This window comes from Gorilla gorilla, chromosome 12 (genome assembly GCF_029281585.2).
Source record: "Gorilla gorilla gorilla isolate KB3781 chromosome 12, NHGRI_mGorGor1-v2.1_pri, whole genome shotgun sequence".
In the NCBI taxonomy this organism is placed as follows: domain Eukaryota; kingdom Metazoa; phylum Chordata; class Mammalia; order Primates; family Hominidae; genus Gorilla; species Gorilla gorilla.
Window position 1 is genome coordinate 96,875,995 of NC_073236.2, and position 15,041 is coordinate 96,891,035.

The following is a 15,041-nucleotide window of genomic DNA, read 5'->3' on the forward strand; positions in this document are numbered from 1 at the left end:
TCACAAAGACTTTGCTGATAAAACAGGCTGCAGTACAGAAGCTGACCAAATCCCACCAAAACCAAGATGGCAACGAGAGTGACCTCTGGTCGTCCTCACTGCTACACTCCCACCAGCACCATGACATTTTATAAATGCCAGGCAACTTCAGGAAGTTACCCTATATAGTCTTAAAAGGGGAGGCATGAATAGTCCACCCCTCGTTTAGCATATAACCAAGAAATAACCATAAATATGGGCAACCAGCAGCCCTCGGGGCTGCTCTGTCTCTGGAGTAGCCATTCTTTATTCCTTTACTTTCCTAATAAACTTGCTTTCACTTTACGGGCTTGTCCTGAATTCTTTCTTGTGAGAGATCGAAGAACCCTCTCTTGGGGTCTGTATCTGGACCTCTTTCCAGTAACAGAGAGAGTGAATTCACACTTCCTTCACCTTTTCCTTTTTTTTTTGAGATGGAGTCTCGCTCTGTCGCCCAGACTGGAGTGCAGTGGCACGATCTCGGCTCACTGCAAGCTCCGCCTCCTGGGCTCATGCCATTCTCCTGCCTCAGCCTCCCGAGTAGCTGAAACTACAGGCAACCGTCACCACACCCAGCTAATTTTTTTGTATTTTTAGTAGAGATGGGGTTTCACCATGTTCACCAGGATGGTCTCGATCTCTTGACCTCATGATCCGCCTGCCTCAGCCTCCCAAAGTGCTGGAATTACAGGCGTGAGCCACCGCACCCAGCCTCACCTTTTCCTTCTATTCCACCCTCAACCAACTGGATGGTCCCTACCCCCGTGAAGGGGGATCTTCTTTACTCAGTCTACCCATTCAAATGCTAATCTCTTTTGGAAACATGCCTGGAAATAATCTTTTACCAGCCATCTGGGCATCCTTTAGCTCTGTCATATTGACACATAAAATTAACTATCCCAAGTCCACTCCTTGGCAACTTGGCACCCATACACATCTTCTTATACCACACTTTATCACCAAATAAAGACAATAATGTAACCGCCGAAGGGGTTCACCTTGCCCACTTGCCTAGGCGGAGTCAATTCATCAAGGCAGGGAAACTGCAATAGAGAAAGAGTAATTCACACGGAGCTGGTTATGCAGCAGACCAGAGTTTTATTATTCCTCAAATCAGTCTCCCCAAGCATTCAAGCATTCAGGGAGCAGAGTTTTTAAGGACAACTTGGTGGGTGGGGGGAAGCCAGCGAGCCAGGAGGCTGATTGGTCAAAGATGAAATCCTAAGGAGTCGAAGCTGTCTTCTTGTGCTGAGTCAGTTCCTGGGTGGGGACCACAATATCAAATGAGCCAGTTTATTGATCTGGCTGATGCCAGCTGATTTATCAAGTTCAGGGTCTGCAAAATACCTCAAGCACTGATCTTAGGAGCAGTTTAGGGAGGGTCAGAATCTTATAGAATCTAGCTGCATGACTCCTAAACCATAATTTCTAATCTTGTGGCTAAGAGTAGCCCTACAAAGGCAATCTAGTCCCCAGGCAAGAAGGAGGTCTGCTTTGGGAAAGAGCTGTTATGGTCTTTTGTTTTAGACTATACACTATAAACTGAGTTTCTCCTACAGTTAGTTCAGCCTACGCCCAGGAATGAACAACGACAACTTGGAGGTTAGAAGCAAGATGGAGTCGGTTAAGTTCAACCTCTTTCACCATCTCAGTCATAGTTTTGCAAAGGCAGTTTCAATAACAAGGTTATAATAAAACTGCCTTTGCAAAAATTATAACTGTAAGAAAATTATGACAGTGGCAGAGAGCTGATCTAACCACCGCCCATTTTGCCTTTAACCTCCACACTGCCCTCAGGCATTCCTGGGTTTGGGCCAAGATAACTTTGGGAGAAATTCAGTTTATAGTTTAAATGATAGCAGCTCTTTAATCTGCCTTTGTAAAGCTAATGAAAGACCACCAGGTTAGGAGGATGAGGAGCCTGAATTCGTGCTAAAGTGTAGACGTAAATGATTACCAGCCATTACTCTGGAGGTTACAAGATTTGCAACTTCCGCAATTACTCCTGCAGATAACATCAGTATTTTAAAGCCTATGATTGGCCTTTTGAGACATCTTTTCTGATTTTTGCATTTCTGACAAATGATGGCTCCACCCAGCCCCATACCCCTACCCAGAAGCAGACTCAGCACATTTTCTCAGGACCATTTTTCACACCCCTGTGTTTGCATCTGCAACCAATCAGCAGCACTCATTCCCTGGCCTGACGAGCTATCCTTGAAAAACCCCAGCCTCCGAATTTTCAGAGAGATTGAATTGAGTAATAACTCTGTCTTTCATGTGGTATGGCTAGCTTCACATCAATTAAACTCTTTATTGCAATGCCATGGTCTCAGTGAATTGGTTTTGTCTTGAAGTGGGCAGGAAGAATCTATCGGGTGATTATAATAATTCTGCCTAATATGATACAACTATCCCCCATACAGCTGAAAATGCAATAATTCCTTTCCTAGAAGAGGAGGTAAAGTCCTTAAGTGATGTCTACTCTTCTGATATCCCACAACTTAAATACTACGATATAAAATTAACAGCACTCAAATACTAATAAGGTATTAATAAGGCCAATACCTTATTAATGGCATGTCAATGACATAAGGGCAATACCCCATGTTACATGATAAGACAGAAAAGAAAACAAAGATATTTGCTTAATATATGTATATGTACACACAAACATATTCATAACAAAATAAGCATAAAATACTCATGACAATTTTACTTTTCATTTCTGTAACTGATCACATTGTCAGAGGCACTGGAACCAGAGCAACTCCATTGTGAATAGGGGTTGGGTAAAATAAGGCTGAGACCTACTAAAATAATGCTGCATTCCCAGGAGGATAGGCATTCTTAGTCACAGGATGAGATAGGAGGTCAACACAAGATACAGGTCACAAGGATTCCACTGATAAAACAGGATGCCCTAAAGAAGCCAGCCAAAATCTGCCGAATTCAAAATGGTGATGAAAGTGACCTCTGGTCCTTCTCATTGCTCATTTTACACTAATTATAATGCAATTAACATGCTAAAAGACACTTCTACCAGTGCCATGACAGTTTACAAATACCATGGCAACATCTGGAAGTTAACCTATTTGGTCTAAAAAAAAAGAGGAATCCTCAGTTCCAGGAATTCTTCGCCTCTTTCCCAGAAAACTCATGAATAATCCACCCCTTGTTTAGCATATGATCAAGAAATAACCATAAAAATAGCCAACCAGCAGCTCTCAGGGCTGCTCTGTCTACAGAGTAGCCATTCTTTTGTTTCTGTACCTCGTTAATAAACTTGTTTTCACTTTACTCTGTGGCCTTGCCCCAAATTCTTTCTTGTGGGAAAAGACTCTCTTGGGGTCTGGATCGGGACCCCTTCCCGGTAACAATGTGGTCATAACTGTTATTTGTAACTACCTCCTCTACTACCCATTATTCCATTATTCCAAGGCTGAGCAGGCACCTCAACTTCAGATGGCTGTGGTTCTTTACTTGGCTGGGTAACCCAAACCTTCATTCCTGAAGTGTCTGGGCCATTAGTATTCATGCCCAGATTGGGTGTTATTGTTTTCCATTAATCTTTCTTTTTTTTTTTTTTAGGGAGTCTAGCTCACTGCAACCTCCACCTCCTGGGTTCAAAGCAATTTTTCTGCCTCAGCCTCCCAAGCAGCTGGGATAACAGGCACCCACCACCTTGCCCAGCTAATTTTTATATTTTTAGTAGAGACGGTGTTTCACCATATTAGCCAGGCTGTTCTTGAACTCCTGGACTCAGGTGATCCTCCCACCTCAGCCTCCCAAAGATTACAGGCATGATTACACTGCGCCTGGCCATTTTCCATTAATCTTAGTCACTGGGCATGGTAATACTAAGAGACACCCTAAAGGATCTCCTGTATCCTAGATATACTCTTCTTACCTCTATTGCGGAGTAGTAGTCCAATTTCCCCAATGGCAATCAGGTAAATCACCCCAGCCTATAGAGTAACTCCCTTTTTGCCTGTTGACTCAGCGTCATGAGGCACCCAAAGTGGCTGAGTGGTAGTTTTAACCTCCAGTTCAGTGGAATCGTTGTTGTGTCTCCTTGTGGAAGCATTTCTTTCTCTGGAACTAAGACCTCTAGACCAGTAGAGCATAAAACTGTGGGAAAAGGAAGCGAAAGTTTTGCTAGTAGATGAGTAGGGGTAATGATGAGTGGTTCTGCTCCCATTTTCACCCCTTGATTCCCGAACCCGTGAATCCCGGCTCTGGAAGAAACAGCACCATATACAAGATGCTAATTCAGAACATATACAGCCTTCTGGAGAACCCTGTCTCAGCCTTGCAAAGTATTTCCACCACACTGGTGCTGTGAGTCTTTGAAAGGCCATTTTACTGTTCTATCAAGCCAACTTCTTCAGGATGGTGGAGTACATGGTAAGACCAGTGAATTCCACGAATATGGGCCACTTCTTTTGTTATGAAGTGACTGTGTGTGGAATATCATTATGTTGAATAAGGCATTCTGTAAATCACCATGTGGTAGTTTTGGCAGAAGTATCATGTGCAAAGAAGGTAACCATATCCAGGGTACCTATTCCAGTAAGGGCAAAACACTGCCCCTTCCACAGTGGAAGTGGTCCAGTCTAATCAACCTGCCACTAAGCAGCTGGCTGATCACCTTGGGGAATGGTGTCATATCAGGGCCTCAGCGTTGGTCTCCGCTTTTTGCAGATTGGGCGCTCCATGGAGGCTGTAGCCAGGTCAGCCTTGGTGAAGGGAAATCCATGTTCCTGAGCCCCAGCATAACCTCCATCTCTGCCACCATGGCCACTTTGTTCATGAGCCCACTGATCAATGACAGGAGTGGCTAGGGAAAGAGCTTGACTGGCTGGTATCCAAAGAATGAGTCACCCTAAGCACTTCACGATTATTATCTTTTTTTTTTTAAGACAGAGTTTCACTCTTGTCGCCCAGGCTGGAGTGCAATTGCATGATCTCGGCTCACTGCAACCTCCACCTCCCGGGTTCAAATGAGTCTCCTGCCTTAGTCTCCTGAGTAGCTGGGATCACAGGCACCTGCCACCAAGCCCAGCTAAATTTTTATTTTTAGTAGAGACAGGGTTTCACCACATTGGCCAGGCTGGTCTTGAACTCCTGACCTCAGGTGATCCGCCCACCTCGGCCTCCCAAAGTGCTGGGATTACAGGCATGAGCCACCGCGCCGGGCCACCACTTGACTATTACAACTGTCTTCTGCTGAGGTCATTCTTTGATGAACAATCACACGGGGCACAAATATCTTCGCATTTTTTTACCCATTCAAAAAGGTCTATCAACATATTTCTTCCCCAAATTTCTTTGTCATCAATTTTCCAGTTGTGTTCCTTCCAAGTCCCTGACCATCCAGCCAAACCATAGGCTCCAGCCCATGAGTCAGGATATAATTTTGTATCTGACCATTTCTCCTTCTAAGCAAAGTACACAGCTAGGTGCACTACCCGAAGTTCTGCCCACTGGGAAGATTTCCCTTCATCACTGTCCTTCAGGGATGTCTCAGAGAGAGGCTGTAGTGACCCAGCTGTCCAATTTCAGGTGATGCCTGGATATCATGCAGAACCATCTATAAACCAGGCTCAAGTCTTCTCTTCCTCTGTCAACTGATAGTAGGGGGCTCCCCATTAAGCCATAGGTGCAGCCTGAGGGAGAGAAAGTACTGTAGCAAGAGTCAAGACCATGGGTATTTGGGCCACTTCTTCATGTAACTTACTTGTGCCTTCAGGGCTCACTCAGGCCTGATCACATATATACCACTTCCATTGATAATGCAGTGTTACTGAACACTTTCAACTTTATGGCTAGATGGGTCAGGTAACACCCAGTTCATGATGGGCAGCTCAGGTCTCGTGGTAACTTGGTGGTCCATGGTCAAGTGTTTAGTTTCTACTAAGGCCCACTAACAGTCCAAGAGCTGTCTCTCAAAAGGAGAGTAATTATCTGAAGATTATGTCAGGGCCTTCTTCCAAAATCCTAAAGCCTTGCCCTGCGATTCACCAATAGGGGCCTGCCACTGGCTCCAAGCAGCATCCTATCTGCCACTGCCACTTTAAGCACCATTGGATCTGCTGTATCACACGGCCCCAGTGGCAGGGCAGCTTGCACAGCAACCTGGACCTATTGCAGAGCCTTCTCCTGTTCTGAACCCCACTCAAAACTAGCAGCTTTTCAGGTCTCTCAGTAAATGAGCCAGAGTAGCATACCCAAAGGAGGAATGTGTTACTTCCAAAATCTAAAGAGATATACTAGGCATGAGCCTCTTTCTGGGTTGTAGGACAGGCCAGATGCAACAATTTATCCTTCACCTTATAAGAGATATCTCAACATGCCCCATACAACTGGACCTCTAGAAATTTCACTGAGGTCCCTGAGTTTTTGTCGGATTTATTTCCCACCCTCTGACACACAAATGTCTTATCAATAAGTCTAGAGTAATTGCTATTTCTTGCTCAGTAGGTCCAATCAGCATAATGTCATCAATGAAATGAATGAATGAGGTATCTTGTGAAAGCAAAAGTGATCAAGAGCTCTGCAAACTAAATTATGACATAGCCTGTAGAGTTCGGTTTTTTCTTTTCTTTCTTTCTTTTTTTCTTTTTTAGACATGGTCTCACTCTATCACCCAGGCTGGAGTGCAGTGGTGCAATCATGGCTCACTGCAGCCTTGGCCTCCTGGGCTCAGGTGATCCTCCCACCTCAGCCTCCCAAGTAGCTGGGACTACAGGTGCATACCACCATGGCCAGCTAATTTTTTGTATTTTTCATAGAGACAGCGTTTCACCACGTTGCCCAGGCTTATCTTGAACTCCTGGGCTCGAGGAATTCTTGCCTTGGCATCCCAAAATGCCGGGATTACAAGCATGAGCCACGGCGCCCAGCCAGGCTAAAGAGTTAATATGCCCTTACGGTAGGACAGTGAAGATACACTGCTGGTCTTGACAGCTGAAGGCAAACTGCTTCTGGTGGGCCTTATGGACAGAGGTAGAGAAAAAGGCATTTGCCAGATCAATAGCTGCATACCAGGTACCAGGGCACATGTTAATTTGTGCAAGCAATGAAACCACATCTGGAGTCACCACCTGGTTAAGCTTACAATAATTCACTGTCATTTTCCAAGATTCACCTGTCTTCTGCCCAGGTCATATAGGACAATTGAATGGGGATGTAGTGGGAATCACCACCCCTGCATCTTCCAAGTCCTTAATGGTGGCACTAATCTCTGTAATCTCTCCAGGAATGCAGTATTGCTTTTGATTTGCTATTTTCCTGGGTAGAGGCAGCTCCACTGGCTCCCACTTGGCCTTTCCCACCATTAATAGCCCTCATTCCATAGGTGGCGATTCTTCCAGCTGCTAAGTATGTCAATTCCAAGAACACATTCCGGAATGGGAGGAATAACCCTGAGTGGGTTTGGGAACCCACAAGACCCGTAGTGAGATGGACTTGAGCTAAAACTCCATTGATCACCTGACCTTTATAAGCTCCTGCTCTGACTAGAGGGCCACAGTGACATTCTGGTTCTCCTGGAATTAGTGTCAGTTCAGCCCCAGTGTCCAGTAGTCCCTGAAAATTTGATTATTTCCTCCTCCCTAATCCATAGTTACCCTGGTGAAGGCTGAAGTTCCCTTTGAAGAAGGCTGGGAGAAAGACTAATAGCATATATTTTGGATATTGTAGGGGAGTCCTTCCTTGAAGAGACTTGGCCTCCCCTCCATTCAAGGGATTCTGGGTCTATAAATTGGTCAAGTCTGAAAACTGATCGAGGAGCTGTGACTCTGTTTTGGTGATTTGGGTTACACTTTTGTTCTCTTGACTTAAAACTTTTCTGCTTAGAAAAATCAACAAAGAACTTAGTAAGCTTCTTCTCTGTTTCACTCCTAGGAACACCATGATTAACTAGCCAATGCCATACTAATCTGCATGAGCCGGATTATTCTGATTGGTGCTTTGCCTCTGCTGTGCATTAAGGTAACTACACCCACCTTGCATTTGATGGCTGGGTGCCGCCACTTGGCCCTGTCACCTTGGAATCCAGTTACCCCCTGTTGCATGTAGATTTCCAGTTGAGTGGCTATGGTTTCCAATGTGAAGTCTGGCCTATAGAAAAGAGTGATCACAGAGCTCTCCAGGGATGCTGGGGCTTCCCTCACAAATTTATTCCTCAAAATACTGGTAAAGGGTATGTCTTCTGGACCTTCTCAGTGTGGGCGAAGGGGTCTTAAATGACAGATTCACTTGGACATTCCAGTCTCCTAAGTCTTTGAACCCCCTCCTCTGTGTTAAACCAAGGGAGCTCGGGCATTTCCAATTCACTCTTGGTGGCCTACCTTTTGATCCATATTTCAGCCAAACAAACTGTTAGAATCCTTTGTAACTCCCCCACCTGCAAAATTAAATGCAGAATTTCTGCTTAGTGGGCTTATAGCAATAAATTCAGCCTGATTCACCTTTATGTTCCTTCCACCACTACCCCACACTCTCAATATCCACTCCCATGCATGTTCCCCAGATTTCTGCTTGTATAAAGGAATTATTTTGGGGGCAGTACACCTCCTCATGGGTCACAATATGTACCTTACCTTTAGGGGGCTTCTGGGACTCGAGTCTAGATATAGGTCTAGAAGCAAAGAGTGCTGATGAGGTGGGTCCAGGGGTGAATCTGCCCTGTCTTATACAGCAACTGCTTCAGGGGTGGCCATTACTGTTTCATCAGGCAATGAAGATTTATCCCCACTACTGTGGGTGAGGAAGCCACTTTTGCTAGGGGTGGGTAGGCAACTTCACTGGGGGTAGGGATGCCACTTCCACTGGGCGTAGGCCAGTCGTTTCCATGGTAAAGAAGACTTATGAGAACTTAGAGGCTCAAGGTCTCCAGCTTCATCAAGGTTTTCCCATAGGTCACCAACCCAACTCACAGGATATCATTCTTTCCCAGTCAATGCCCTCACTGTAACAGTAGAGACCATGTGAGGCTGGGAAGTTGTCATTTAGTTAGTCACAGGATTTGTTTTGCATGTGATTTTCAGCAATTTCAGTCCTGAAATAAGGTTACCCTTCAGGGCACAACTAGAAGATCTTTTATGCACTGTTTGAGCTAGGAATTTGAATGCATGATCTCATCCTTTTCTTTTACAAATCTGTCCAATGACATTAGAAACAAGTAACCAAGTAACCAATGTCATTATATTCCTCAATTTTCCAAAAATGTTTGAAATATCTTAAATGAAGTCACTTAGGTCCTTGCTTCTTATAAGTGGTTGATTAGAAGTATCCAATGCAGATATTTTGCATATCTCTATAAACAGCTAACACCATGAACAATCAGATTAGAAGGCCAATCTCATAAACCTCAGAACGAATTCAAGAAACTCAACCTTAAAATTCTGTTCTCCTAGAACCACTATTGATACTAAAATCTGCATTAGTCAGAGTTCTCCTGAAAAAGAGAACCAATAGGATACACACACACACACACACACACACACACACACACACACAGAGATTGATTATAGGAGTTGGCTCATGTGATTACAGAGGCTCAGAGGTCCCTCAATCTGCCATCTGCAAGCTAGAGAACCAGGAAAGCTGGTAGTGTAATTCAGTCCAAGTCCAAAGCCCAACAACCAGGAGCACTACTGTCTAAGGGCAGGAGAAGACGGGTGTCTCAGCTCAAACAGAGACAGAGAACAAGTTTGTCTTCCTCTGCCTTTTTGTTTTATTTGGGCCCTCAACAGATTGGATAATCCCCACCCACATTGGTGAGGGCAGTCTTCTTAATCTACTAATTCAAATATAAATCTCTTCTGGAAACACTCTCACAGACACATCCCAAAATAATGGTTTATCAACTACCTGGGCATCCCTTAACCTAGTCCAGTTGACACATAGAATTAATCACCACAGTTGTCAATTAGGAGTAAACCTCCAACATGAGCTGTAAGACTACAGGGACTTTTCCACAGACCAGCTTCTGGCTGTGTGCATTTCAATCTTGTTTCATTTCCACTTCCTACATGCTTCCTGTACTAAGAGCCATAGGACACATTCATGCTGCATCACCCCAGGTGAGTCAACACCATGGGTGGTAGGAGTATTCCTGGAAACCAATCCTCCCCAATAATTGTCATGAAACATGGAAGTGACTGAGAGCCACATTCATGAAATATTATATACATATATTGCATCCCACATAAATACATCCCATTTGTCCACATTAAATGCATCCCTCAATTCAAGCTTCCCTAAGCTGGATCCCCAAAATGCCACAGTTATTCCGATATCCCTTGACAGAAGGGAAATGTGACAGAGGGGAAGTCAGGGTGAAAAGAAACAGCAGCCTTAAATGATTGTGGTTGATACAATATACTTTTGCAAATTTTACAAAAATGTGAAAGCATTGCCAGGGCCCCTCCCAGGGCCTTGGAAGGAGCAAGTGGGGGCCCAGCAAAGCTCTGCATAAAGGCACAGCCCTTAGAGATGAAAGAGATCAAGAGAAGGGTAATTACTGAGGCGGGGCCTCAGGGCTGCATCCTCTGGCACAATTATGTTAACAAGGTAAATTAGCTCCAGATAAACCTGTACCTAATAAACTTGGGCAGCTTGTGCCTGGAGCCCTCACTAGGAAGGACTTCAAAGTCCACAGCCCAGTCTTCAGAGTTAGTTGTCTCCCGCTGTGGACTCCAGGCCTGTCCATGGGCTGCAGGCCAAGGAAGGGCCTGAATGTCGCCTCTCACAAAGCCCCAGGACAACGTGGGTCACATATGAGCAGCCACACTGTCTCACATACACAGACACACCTTCCACCACTCCAAAGCTCATCCATAGCCAGTGCCTCGTCTTACAGAAAACACCACACACACATACATACACACACACACACACACACACACACACACACCCCTGACAGCAATTCCTAAACACAGAACCAGGCTCTCCAACAGGCCTGAACATGGGAGGATTCCTCTTTGTAGGGAGAGATGGGGCTGCTAAGGAACTGGAGAAAATTGTTTCCTCTTATTCCCCACCAACAGGATGGGAGTCACAAGGAGCAGGCACCGCTAGCCTCTTTCTAGCTCACACTGGTGCTGGGCTCCGTGGCTCTGCAGACCTGGGCTGCTCACTCACTCTCCCTCCACTTTCACGCAATCTCTCTCTTCCATCCAAGATGCAGGGAAAACCCTGGACCAGACAGTGGGGAAACATGTCGCATTCACATCCAAAGACTCTGTGCTTCAGAGCAGCTATGGATGGAGCTCAGACTGTGCCAAGCCCGCAGAATATCGGCTGGAAAGCTGGGATGATGTCGGCCACTGACCGTCCGTACCCTGCCTCCATCTCAGGACAATAGGAGACAATGTGGGGACAGGGATGGGGAGGTATAAGGACTCTCAATCTCCAGCAGCTATAGGGTTGGCCAAAGTCCTTGTCCCACAGCCCTGACTTTTCAGTTCCAAACCGCCACAAACTCCAGGTTTGGCCAAGGATCAGCAAAGAGTATTCCAAGAATACCAAGCTGGGAGTCAAGGTCCTGGGTTCAAGACAGTCTGGGGAGAGCAAGGGGAGATAATGGCCACGAGTGTCCTTGGAAGGCCGGGTGGGTGGGTGAGGGGCCCATTGCCCTGAGGAACAAGAGCCCTGAGTGGGCTGACCGGTAGAGCTCTCTGGGCCTGGGCCAGGTCTTTGAGGCTCTTCCGCTCAGGAAAACCCGTTCTCTTTCCTGAGCCAGAGGGAGCAGGAAAACAGGAAACACATGTTCTTTGGGGGAGGCTGAGCACCCAGCCCTGAGAAGCCCCCGGGAGGACCTGCTCCCTGCATGAGAGTTTCCTGCCCCACCTGGGGACCTGCCTGTACCAGCCTTGAGGGAGAAACATGCTTATCAAGCTCATACAAAGAACCCAGAACTGGTAGGCCAGATGTCTGCATTCCTACTTGCAACATTCCTGTGCAACCTTGGGCAGGGAGCTCCGCCTTTCTGGCCTCTGTCTCTTCCCCTGTCCAGTGGAGGTGACTGGCCCTGCCTTCCTGTCTGCCCTGCCTGCCTCACCAGCTTTGCAACCATAATGTCCCACGCACAGGGAAACACTGCTGGGAATCCTGAGGAGATTCTTTCCCTTCCCATGCTTTAAAACTCAGCCTCCAGGAAGCCTTCTCTGATTGTCCCAAAATGAAGATGGACTCACTTATGAGTGCCCCTCTGGCATTCACCACTTCCCCTCTTTGAGAGGCATGACACATTCTCTGCATCAGACAGAAGTCCTTGATATCTGGCCATCTTGTCCACAAAATCATGAGCAACCTGAGGTTCAGTGTGTCTGGTTTATCTTTGCGCCCCTCCCCAGCTGCCAGCAGGTGTGGAAGAAGCACTGGTTAAAAGCACCATGCCTGTGTTGGATAATAAGTGAGACTTGCCCTCGACCCCACACACACCTCTCCCCTTTGATCCAGTCCTGGCCAGTAAGGACTTGGGATTTTGCCAGTGCAATAACCAGGGCACACCGGGAAAGTGGCTCAGCAGACCAAGAGGTCCCCCTGAGATCTCTCTAAGCTGTCTGTGGCCAGGACAGGGGAGCTCTAGGAAGACTTTGCTAGTCCCGCCTCCACCTGCCTGCATCCTCCTCAGAACAGCACTGCAGGCCTGGCTTGGCTCACTGAGCTCAATATCTCTCAAGGCCAGTGCCTGGGTATGGTTTGAGGGCTCTAAGAAGGAGGCCTTTGGAACCACTCAAGGATGCCTGAAGTGCTGAGACTATGGTGTGTGTGCTGTCTCTTTGAGTGTGCTTGTTGTGTCATTATTCCCTTAGAAGTGTTCACGATTTTTTCCCTCTATTTCCCTTCAGAAGCCTGGCCTGGGCATGGTGACTGGCAAATGCCTTAGGGAAGTTAGAGGGACTGGTGGGGAGGGAGGCCAGGCTGCTAGGTTGGCTCTCCCTACAGAGTGGGAGCTGGCAGAGATGCCCGCCAGAAATGAGTCTCTCTATTCTATCGTGTAGAGCCGGCAATTCCCAGCCACTCTTGCATCTAGGTGGGCCCATGAGACTAGTTGTCACAGATTGAACATAAAGTTAATGACAGATGTTACATTCAGGCCAAGGTGGTTAGAAGAGGTTGTGTCTTCTCCACCCACTCTTTCCTGTCTGCTCTCTAGATGCAGAAGACTCAGGCCTAAGGGAGGGTAGAGTCATTAGGTACAAAGAGCTTGGATCCCTGAATCACCACGTGGAAGCCCTCCTACCGACCAGGAGCACCCATAGTGGACTGTTACGTGAGTGAGAAGTAGCCTCTATTATGTTCAGCCACTGAAATTTTGGGATTCATTTGTTTCATCAACCCGCATTACCCTAATGCAGTTGCCTTACAAGGACAAGACTGCAAAGAGGAAATGGGTCCAACACTCCAGATCTGCCTACTTAGGCCCAATGTAGGACTTGGAATGTGATTGGGCCCACTTCCTCAGCCTTGGCCATTGGTTTGGCCCCAGTGAGGGGATGCTCTGAGTTCAGGTGACTAAGAGCAGAACTGTCTATTTCTCACTCATTTTCTGGCTTCCCAGAATCAATCCTAGCCCCACTCCAGACCCTCCTACCCTGGGCCTTCCAGCTTGACATTGTGACTGGGAACCTTTCCGAATCCTAACTTTTGACATTACATTTTACCTAGGATGGTCTTTCCAATCTGTCTTGGAGCCTCTCTGGGATCATGGTTCCCTCCCTTCCTCAGAGTCTGCTGAGCCCTGTGAAAGTCCAGGGGCCAGATCAGGCCCATGGCTGCCTACAGCAGAATGACTCCGTGCCAAGGGTGTTCTGTGCCTCATCTCATTCAGTCCTCACAATAAGCCCATGAAGTAGGCACCTGGGTCACCATCCTGATTCTGTCCTTTGGATGTCATAATTCCCATTTTGCAGATGAGAAGACCAAGGCATGAAGAAGGCAAACTTGTTCAAGGACATATAGCTCATTTGGTAGGGCCAGGTCTAGAATCCAAGTCATGTGGTCTCTGGAGCCTGCACTCTGAAATCACTATGTCATACTCCCTTGCAAATATAGGTGTTCAATAAACAGGTGTTAAATTAATTTTTTTTAATTTTAAAAGGCAAGGCAGACAGATTACCATCGGCCAAATAAAAGCCTCTAGGTTGGTAGTATTAGGTGGCCCCGGGATCTTCTGAGGAATGTTCCTAGAGAGTGTGACACTTGGGGTTAAGTCACATGATCTCACTGTGCCTGGTTTACTTTCCAAGATCCTGTCAGTAGCTCAGGAGCATATGTTTGTATGGTGTGTGTGTGTGTGTGTATGTAAATACAACAAAGAGAGGCTTTAAGCAGAGCTATCCAACAGAAATAAGATGCCAGCCATAGGCCGGGTGCAGTGACTCACACCTGTAATCCCAGCACTTTGGGAGGCCAAGGTGGGCAGATCACTTGAGGTCAGGAGTTCAAGACCAGCCTGGGCAACATGGCGAAACCCCATCTCTACAAAAAACACAAAAATTAGCCGAGTGTGGTGGTGCATGCCTGTAGTCCTAGCTACTCAGGAAGCTGAGGTGGGAGGATCCCTTGAGCCCAGGAGGTGGAGGTTGCAGTGAGCCGTGATCATGCCACTGCACTCCGGCCTAGGTGACAGAGCCAGATCCTGTCTCAAAAAAAGAAAAAAAAAAAAAATGCAAGTCATATATATAATTTTAAATTTTCTAGTAGCTACATTTAAAAAAGGAAAAAGAAACATGTAACACTAACTTTAGAAATGGATTTTACTTCATTATGTAAGAAATATTATTTCAACATGCAATGAATGTGAAAAATTAATGAAAGCTGGGTGCAGTGGCTCTCGCCTGTAATCCCAACACTTTGGGAGGCCAAGGTGGGTGGGTCACCTGAGGTCAGGAGTTCAAGACCAGCCTGGCCAACATGGTCAAACCCCGTCTCTATTAAAAAAAAATACAAAAATATTAGCCAGGCATGGTGGTGCACACATGTAGTCTCAGCTACTCGGGAGGCTG

At 46.3% G+C, this 15,041-nt stretch overlaps 2 long non-coding RNA genes across 3 annotated transcripts in view; both read right to left on the reverse strand.

The window, feature by feature from the left end:
- The window catches only part of LOC129531563 (uncharacterized), a 162,840-nt gene that overhangs the window by 98,539 nt on the left and 49,260 nt on the right, over positions 1 to 15,041 (reverse strand). The window lies entirely within an intron of this gene.
- On the reverse strand, positions 1,160 to 13,825 carry LOC109025672 (uncharacterized). Its single transcript, XR_002004597.3, has 5 exons — positions 13,698 to 13,825; positions 8,373 to 8,428; positions 8,028 to 8,142; positions 3,929 to 4,149; positions 1,160 to 1,278 (listed from the first exon to the last, which is right to left on the reverse strand). It is a non-coding gene; the product is annotated as an uncharacterized lncRNA (long non-coding RNA).